The sequence below is a fragment of the Thamnophis elegans genome, unplaced genomic scaffold, assembly GCF_009769535.1.
Source record: "Thamnophis elegans isolate rThaEle1 unplaced genomic scaffold, rThaEle1.pri scaffold_46_arrow_ctg1, whole genome shotgun sequence".
NCBI lineage: Eukaryota > Metazoa > Chordata > Lepidosauria > Squamata > Colubridae > Thamnophis > Thamnophis elegans.
Window position 1 is genome coordinate 1,462,746 of NW_022473897.1, and position 10,131 is coordinate 1,472,876.

The window sequence follows — 10,131 nt, forward strand, 5'->3', positions numbered from 1 at the left end:
ACTTGAGCTGCTTTTTGGTGAGAGGGAGATATGATGGGGTGGACGACCTCTTCCTTCTTACTGTCATATTGCGATTTTCTCGACAGAGCATCTGCTAACAAGTTCTTTCCTGCTGGGATGTGTTTAATTTCGAATTTGAACCTTCGGAAGTATTGTGCCCAGCGAACCTGCTTAGGGGATAACCTCCGATGAGCTAAAAGTGCTTTGAGGTTTTTATGATCAGTCCAGACCTCGAATGGTATATCCCCCCCTTCTAGGAGATGTCTCCAGGTGAGCATGCTCCACCTGATCGCAAATGCCTCTTTCTCCCAAATGGGCCACCTTCTTTCAGTAGGGGTGAGTTTCTTGGAGATATAAGCGCAAGGCAAGAGGTGGCCTTCTTTACTTTTTTGCAGTAGTACTGCGGCTATTGCTACATCACTGGCATCCATCTGGATTATAAATGGTCGTTCTGGGTCGGGATTTTGCAAGATGGGCTCTTGGGCAAAGAGCCGTTTTAATTTTTCAAAGGCTTTTTGACAGTCCATCGTCCACCTTAGTGGTTGGTTTGCTTTTGGCTTTGTTGTGGAAGGACCCATCTTTAGTAGCTCAGTTAATGGTAGGGCAATTTCAGTGAAAGTTGGGATCTGCCTATAAAAATTCGCAAATCCAAGAAAGCTTTGTAGTTGTTTGCGAGTACTGGGAGGTTTCCAATCCAACACCGCTTTTACTTTTCCTGGATCCATTTCTACTCCTTCGTTGGAGATACGATACCCCAGGTAATCTAGTGAGGTCTTGTGGAACTCATACTTTGACAACTTGGCGTACAGCTTGGCATCTATAAGTTTTTTCAGAACTTGACGCACCAGTTTTACATGTTCTTCTAAGGTCTCAGAGAAAATCAAGATGTCATCCAAATAAATGAGTACTCCGCGGTACAGGTGGTCATGTAACACCTCATTTATGTACTGCATGAAGACTGTGGGTGCTCCTTGTAGTCCAAAAAGCATGACTTTGTACTGGAAGCTTCCCAGGGGAGTGTTAAATGCAGTTTTCCACTCATCCCCTTTTCGGATTCATATGCAGTAATATGCCTCTCTCAAGTCCAGCTTGGTGAAGATTTTGCCTTTAGCCAAGTGGTTCAACATATCCTTCATGAGTGGGAGGGGATAGGTGTTCTTTTCGCATACTGCATTCAAGGCTCGCAGATCTACACAGAGGCGAACTCCGCCATCTTTCTTTTCTCTGAAGAGCACTGGGGCCGCTACTTTTGACTTTGCTGGTTCAATAAAACCACTTTTTAAATTGGTGTCGATGTACTTCCTCAATTTAGTCATCATCTTGGGAGTCATAGAGTACATTTTTGGTTTTGGTAAGGCTACCCCTGGTTTGAACTCTATCGCACAGTCTGTGGGGCGGTGAGGTGGAAGGTAGTCTCCGTCTTCCTCACTGAACACCCCCTCCAAGTCCCAGTAGACCTTTGGCATTTGTTGGATCCCCAGAGGTTTGGTGTCTGCTGCGGGGGCTGCAGGTTCTGGATGGTTTGGGCTGTTGGTTCTAATTGTTCCTGGGTGGCCTTTAGGCTCCACGGATGGTAACGGCCCCAAATCAATGATCAATTTTCTAACACCGTCCTCCCACTTGATAGTAGGTGCCCACTTGTCAAACCATGCAAGTCCCAAGATAATTGACTCCTGCATTTTTGGGGCTACAATGAATCTGATGAACTCATAGTTTCGGCCTATCTTCAATTTCACTAATTCAGTGATCTTTGTGGCTGGGGCGCCCCCAGTTAGGGTTCCATCTACTTGCTCGAACCGAATAGGGTGGTTTAGGGGTCTTGTGCGTATACCTAGCTGCTCCACTATTGACATGCTGATTAAGCATCTGGTGCAGCCGGTGTCTATGATCTCCCCAACTTCCCCTTCTACCCCCGTTCTGGGAACTTGGAGTTGGGATTTTATGGTAAAGGAGGGAATAGGTGCACTCACCATTGGGTTGTCTTCGGCATTTTCATCCCCCTCCTCCGAGGCCCCAGGGGCTTCGTCAAAAGCAGGGCTCTCTACCTCCATTGGCTGCTGTAGTAAGCGGCTCTTTTCGGGTGGCTTTTTTGGTTTTTTCTTCATTGCACTGGCAGGTGGTTGGCGCTGTTGTGGAACAGGAGCTGGAGCCAGGCATTCTGTTGCTCTGTGCCCCATCTGATCGCATCAGTAGCACTTTATAAAGGCCCCACGAGGGGTTGGTAGAGGCCTCTCAGCTCGCTGCCTCTGCGTACGTTGGCCCAAAGGCTTTTTGGCAGGGGTTCCGGTACCAGGCTTTTGATAGATGTTAATCTCGTGGTCTAGTATGATTGCAGTGGTATACCAATCTTGGAGATGTTCTGGGATCCCACTTACAGCACAAGCTTCTTTCAGTTTGGGATCTAAGGCTTTTTTGAATGTGTAGACCAAGAGTCTTTCTGGCCAATAGCGTAGTCTCCCAGCTATTCTCCAGAACTCCCAAACTAATTCCTTCACGGGACGACCCATCCATGACCCGGGATGAATGCCCACCCTTGGTTTGCTTGATTCATGGGTTCGGAGTCACCCCTTTACAGCTGTGGGGAGGTGCATGTGTTCCAGGCCTCTTTCTGCTGGCTGGATTGACCTCTCCTAATTGGAGGAGGGTCTGGTTGCACTCCAGTAGAAGGAAGGGGTGCTGATGTGACTGCTCTAGGCATTAATCCAACAGCAATACAGAACACCAATACAGATAAATGACTCATCAAATAGTTTTGGGAGGATGGTTTCGAGAAATAGAGAGCAGACTGGATAGAGTTGATTGCCAGTGAAACTTTTAAATCTTGATATTGAATATTTAAAGAATTCGGAACTCTGAGGTTGCTTTTGGATTTTTTTTTTCTCCTTACCTATTTTTTTTTCCAGTAACAACATTGCCATCTAGTGGCAACAGAAAGAATATATTAGAAAGAACATAGTGAAGTTGGAAATAATGACCTTGGACAACACATAGTGACTTGATAAAGAGAGTGGTGATAAAAACTGCCTCATAAGACAAATTACCAACTATGGATTTATTTTTTGTGTTTTTGTTTTCCGCTTTCCTAATTAAACTTTGGAGTTTTGGAACTGTTTTGGAACTGTGGAGTTTTTGCTTGTATTAAGACTGAAAGTTATTTTACTTAGGTGGATCTGTACCTGGTTCCTTTTTAAAATCAATTCCTTTTTTGTTTTTTCCTTGATACTCTCTACTTATTGGGTACTTATTGGATTTTTCCTTTTTATTTTATTATTTTATTTTTTTCTCTCTCCCTTTTTTTCTCCTCCTGTCAGAGCTGGAGGGAATAAGGGGGATTAAAGACATATTTTTATTCTACAATTGTGGTCAATTTTTTAGTATTTTTTTCTTTGCTCTTTTTGTTGGAATTTGGTTTTTTTCTTTCTACTCTTCACTACAATTGGATTAGGGCAACAAGAACCTGAAGCTTGGTCCACCAGACTCGGAGGGTCGACCTTCAAAATTTGGATTTTTCCCCTTTTTCTGTTCTTTTTTTTTTGACATTTGGATAACAAAAATAAATCAATAAGATGAAGAAAATAACAGCATATTCTTCATCGACAGCAACAACCTACAGCCCTACAGCACAAAAATAATCAAATATGACAATGCAACAAGATAAAGCCAGTATGGAGTTAAAGAGTATGTTACAGGCTATACATGAAGACCTCAAAGAAAGAATAAATAAAGTTGATGAATGTTTGAAAGTGGTCAAAGAGATAATGGAAAAAAATGAGCAGAGATTGCAGAAAGTGGAGGAAAAGGTGGAAACAACAGAGAAGAAAATGGAGGAGATGGATTATAGATTGACAATAACAGATAAAAATAAAGAAAAGATAAATATCTCTTAGGAGATGGACAAGGCTGATTATTATTTAAATTCCAAAATATTGAAGAGGAAAAGGAAGAGAACCTAGCAGAAAAAATCACAGACATTTTGGTGGATGGACTGGAAGAATCCAAGGAAAAGGTGTGTGGGAAAGTGGGATTGACAAAATTTATAGGGTCCATACAAGATATGCTATAAGAAATAAATTACCCAGAGAGGTACATGTAAGATTTACTAAGAAAACACTGAGAACAGAGATCTTGCAGGCTGCAAGGAATACTACGATAAAATATAAATCTAGAGAAATAGTAGTCCTAAAACAAGTGCCAGGAAGGATGAGAGATCTAAGAAGAGAATATCAATTCCTGACCAAATGCCTAATAAAAAAGGAGTCAATTTCAGATGGTTAATACCAGAAGGGATATTAGTAGTTTGGCAGGAACAAAGACATAGGCTGGATACAGCAGAGAAGGCAGAGTTATTTTAGGAACAATACTTTGGACTACAAGAAGAAGAGAGATGGGGAGAGGAAAGAGGAACAAAACTAAAAGAAGAGAAGGAGAAAGGAGAGAACTAGCTAAAGAACAAGAAGAAAGGGTGTTAAGAGAAGGAGCAAGAGCAAAAAAGATGAAAGAACAAATGGAGATGAGAGTGACTAGATCAACTAAAACTACAAATAACTAAGACATGGAAGAAGAAATAAAAATAATCCCATTAAACATAAATGGACTAAATTTGAGCATAAAAAGAAAGAGGACATTTAATAAATTAGAGAAATTGAAATTAGATATAATATGCCTGCAAGAAGTACATATTAAAAAAACCACAAAAAATATTTGGATTATCTGAAATTGGGAAAGCTGTGCACAACACTTGCTGATCAAAGCAAAAAAGGTGTGGCACTATATATCAAAAAGTCAATACAATCAAAGCAAATATTTGAAGATGAAGAAGGAAGAATATTGATAGTGGAAATAATGATGAATAATAAAAAATATTGATGGTGGTGATATATGCGCCAAATGAGAACCAAGAAGAATTCTATGGAAAACTCCACAAAAAGATAATAGAATATGAACATGAAGAAATATGCATATTAGGGGACTTTAATGCAACAGTAAATAATGAGTTGGATTATAAAAGTACAAAGTCGAATAAGAAGTTAAGGAGAACACTGCCTAAAACATTATTTACAGTGATGGATGAACGAAGACTACAAGATGTATGGAGAAGAAGACATTTGAGAGAAAAACAATATAAATTTTACTCAAATAGAGAAATGTTGTGGTCAAGAATAGACATGATTTGGACAACAATAGACTTAATTGCTAACATAAAAAAGATTGATATAGAAACGAGCATATGGGCAGACCACAGCCCAATAATAATGACATAGAAAGGTCAGAGAAAAAGAATGAGATGGACATTAAATCAGAATTTACTAAATGAAAAAGAATTTCAGCAATATATGGAAAAAGAACTGAACTTTTTCTTTAAAGAAAATAGGAAGGAGGATACATCACTGGAGAATGTGTGGGATACCAGTGTGAGATAAAAACCCAATTATTAAATCCTCACAACACAGAGACAAGTCTGGTTCACAATTCAAACAGGTTTATTTACAGAAAAATAAAAAGCATTTGCAAAGGCGGCCCCTAAGTCTCCTCCCAAGTGGATTGAGTACAAGGAGAGCAAAGAATAGCATTCAAACAATACATTTAATAGTTGCTACTCTTAAGAAACTCCCCCCTTCTTGCTCATTCATTTACATTGTTTTTTTCATCATTCCATGTTCTTTTTTTTTTCTTGGTTACAAGTGTTTTAACATTTATCATTCTTATACATTTATTATTTCATTTAATAAGTTATAATATACAGTTTGGGTTGCTTTGTTTACCATCCCTTCCTCCTGTTGTAACACCACCTTATTTTCCCTTTCTTTTCTCCCTCCCTCCCTTCTCTACTTTCTTCCTTCCTCCTCTCCTTTCCCTTCCTTCTTCCTGTACCTTTCTCCTACTCCTGCTCTTCCTCTTCCCCTTCCTACCCTCTCTCCTCCTCTTTCTCTCCTTTCCATCCTCCTCTCCTTACCTCTTTCTTTTCACCCTCTCTCCCTTCTCTACTTTCTTCCTTCCTCCTCTCCTTCCCCTTCCTTCTTCCCTTACCTCTCCTTTGCACCTACTCTTCCTCTTTCCCTTCCTACCCTCTCTCCTTCCTTTTCTCTCCCTTCCATCTTCCTTTGCTTTCCCTTTCCTTTCTCCCTCCCTCCCTTCTCTACTTTCCTCCTTCCTCCTCTCCTTCCCCTTCTGTCTTCCCGTACCTTTCTCCTACTCCTGCTCTTCCTCTTCCCCTTTCTACCCTCTCTCCTCCTCTTTCTCTCCTTTCCATCCTCCTCTCCTTACCTCTTTCTTCTTTCCCCCGTCCTCCTTTCATTCTCTCCTCCTCTCTCCCTTTCTTTTTCTATTATTGTTGGTGTGTCTATTTTAAATCTCAGTTTATGTTTCCTTGGGATGGTACTTCAGCCAACCCAGACCTAATTTAGTATCATTTCTTATTTCCTTACCTTTGCTAATCTATCCTAACTATATTTTCCCCCCACAGACACACTTTGTATCTCTCTGTTGTATATATACTTATATATTTGATACACACAACAATAAAAAAAACACAAAAAACCCACAACAAACATATGTTGTAAAAAAGTATATCAGCTGGTTACAAAAAGCTTTTGTGCATCTCTTCCACCGTCATCAAATATAATTCATATTAATTCAAATGTCTTAACTCAAATATTTACTATATTAACATCATCATACCTCCACTTTTATTTGACTACAGTTATTTAAACATCCTTCATCCTTAAATATACCAAGATTCAATCCATACTCATATGCTGGCATTTCATTTACTTATTTATAAAATCCTCCATTAACATTAAGTCCTCATATCCTGTTTTAGCTAAACATCCATAATATTTAATGCCAAAGATTTCTAATCCTCCATGTATATAATTTATTATCATTATCTTTTCTTTATTTAATTATATCCTATATCATAGCATTTTCCCCCTATTAGTTAAAATTTAACTGTATATAGTTTTATTTTTTATGATAATTATTATTGTTATTAATAATCTTTATATATAGTCCAAAGATATTTCTAACCTTCCCTTCTCATATCCAATTATTACTTATCATATCAACTCAACATTGTACACATTACTAGCATTATCAATTTTTATTTAACTATACCTATTACAAATGGATTTAACTAAGTTTAGCTAATTTTGAATTGTACTCTTCCATCTATCAACCTGTATCTCTCCAATAACAGAACAATCTTATATCTGCTGCCATTTGTGGGTCCAATTCTCCAAACATCTTTATGAACAAGTCCATACGAAGAAATCTTTGCACCTTCTTGTCTGTGGTGTCTCTCATATGATGTTGACGCCCTCTTTTTGTTTCCTTTATCAGCTTGTCTTTAATTCTCAGCAGTGGTATCAAATGTTTTCCAAATAGTATTTCATAAACCGTAAATTCTTTGATATTTTCTTCTCCTCCCCCTTTTGAAGTAAATTTTCTCTCCATTTAACTCCTCTTCAAATATTCCATTCTTTCCTCCCTCAGAAGTAAACCAATTGTCACGAATATCAACAAGCTCAAATTCTTTATCTCCGTTTTAGAGATTTAGAGATTTAGAGATTTATTAATATTTGTAGGCCGCCCTTTTCCCTGAGGGGACTCAGGGCGGCTCACATAAAATAGGGGAAGGGGAGATACAGACATTAAGATAAGACATATAATAAAATAATAAACAACATACATTCATCATTTGGGAGGGGAATTATCCTTGTCCCCAGGCCTGACGGGCGAGCCAGTTCTTCAAGGCTGTGCGGAAGGCCTGGACGGTGGCGAGGGTGCGAATCTCTACGGGGAGCTCGTTCCAAAGGGTCGGGGCTACTACTGAGAAGGCCCTCCTCCTTGTAGTTGCCAGCCGACACTGGCTGGCCGATGGTATACGGAGGAGGCCTAATCTATGTGATCTTATTGGTCGCAGGGATGTAATTGGCAGAAGGCGGTCTCTCAAGTATCCAGATCCACTGCCATGTAGGGCTTTATGGGTGACTAATAGCACCTTGAAGCGCATCCGGAGATCGACAGGTAGCCAGCGCAGCTCGCGGAGGATAGGTGTTATGCGGGTGAACCGAGGTGCACCCACAATCACTCGCGCGGCCGCATTCTGTACTAGCTGAAGTCGCCGGATGCTCTTCAAGGGCAGCCCCATGTAGAGCACGTTGCAGTATTCCAGCCTAGAGGTCACAAGGGCCCGGGTGACTGTTGTGAGAGCCTCCCGATTCAGGTAGGGTCGCAACTGGCGCACCAGGCGAACCTGGGCGAATGCCCCCCTGGTCACAGCCATTAAATGGTGGTCAAACGATAGCTGTGAGTCCAGGAGGACTCCCAAGTTGCGAACCCTCTCTGAGGGGTGTAGAATTTGACCCCCCAGCCTGAGTGATGGAATATTGGTCGAATCTCTGGGAGGGAAACACAACAGCCACTCGGTCTTTTCTGGGTTGAGCACGAGCTTGTTAACCCTCATCCAGTCCATAACAGCTTCGAGGCCGCGGTTCATCACGTCTGCCGCTTCATTGAGTTGGCACGGGGCGGACAGATACAGTTGAGTATCGTCCGCATATTGATGGTATCTAATCCCGTGCCTGCGAATGATCTCACCCAGCGGTTTCATGTAGATGTTGAATAGTAGGGGGGATAAGACCGAGCCCTGAGGCACCCCATAAGTTAGGGGCCTAGGGGACGATCTCTGCCCCCCCACTAACACCGACTGCGACCTGTCCGAGAGGTAGGAGGAGAACCACCGCAACACGGCGCCTCCCACTCCCACCTCCCGCAGTCGTCGCAGAAGGATACCATGGTCGATGGTATCGAAAGCCGCTGAGAGGTCGAGGAGAACCAGGATGGAGGAATGTCCTCCATCTCTGGCCCTCCAGAGATCATCGGTCAATGCGACCAAAGCGGTTTCTGTTTTCACTCTTATTTTGTATTTGGAAAACATCCTCAGTTTTTTCCTCATACTTTGTTGCCAAAAACACCAAATAATCCAATTTTCTCTGAATTCTGTCCTCTGTATCAGACAGCGTCTTCAGAGCTGAGAGTATTACTTGAAGAGATGCTTGAATAGACGCCATGTTTATACGCAGTTGTATTTTTTCTTAAGAGCCCTGAAGTATTTGCAAGTAAAAGCAGACTGAAAGCTGTACAATCTTATCAGATCTTAAGCCAAAACAACCAAGCAATAAAAGTATCAATATGTAAACAGTCAAATTGTAGTGAATTAGTTTACAGCCTGCTTGCAGAAAATCAGAAGAGATGTTGGAGTAATCTATCCATTTGAAAAGGTTTTACTGACTTCCTGGGAGGAGCTTACTGATGGTGGCAGCTTAAAATAGCTGCCCCCAAATTCCTGGTCATGTATCTGTTTAGATGATCATTTATCTGACATCTAGCAGGTTTCTTATCCTTCAGGCAAGAAGGGAAGAAGATATAGTTTTGCTGGCAAATGCCCTTCGATTTTTGCAGCTTCTGTGTCTGCAGAGAGAGGGGGGCCAGCCCAAGGCAGAAGGGCATCCGTGCTGGGAACTTCAAACTGCCTTGTGCAGTACAAAGTAAGATCTCTCCCACTCCGTTCACAGCTTTGATTTATTTGATTTTAATACGAGCTGAATCCGTTTACGAGGACATTAATTGTTTACCAAGATCCTAGCTTCTCTTTTTTTTTACAAGATCTTCTTCTGAAAATCTATTTACTTAGAGGCTTTTAAAATGGCGCCGAGCCGGCTGGATTCTCCTGTAACAATGATTATTTTCTTAATCTCCTTGTTAAACGCTACAGAATTTTAAAACTTCAAAGAGATTTAGTACCCTGCCTCACAATCGGCCAGCAGAAACTTTTTAATTAGTTTCATTTTTACAAGACTTCCTTTCTCTCATTAATCTTGCTTATCTGGAATTTAAATGGTGATGAATCTGCTGAACTGTCTTGTTACAATGTTTATTTTCTGAAATCCTTGGTAAAGCTTTGCCAAGCCTCAAATTTCAAAACAAAGGGAGAAATTCAGCATCTCTTCTTATAGCTGCACAGTCAGACAGTAGAGTTTTATTAACTGCTGGAAGATAAATTTTGGAATGGCCTCAAAACCAAATCCTAATCTGAAACCGTCGCCCTCTATTCCCAGGGGCACATCCCCA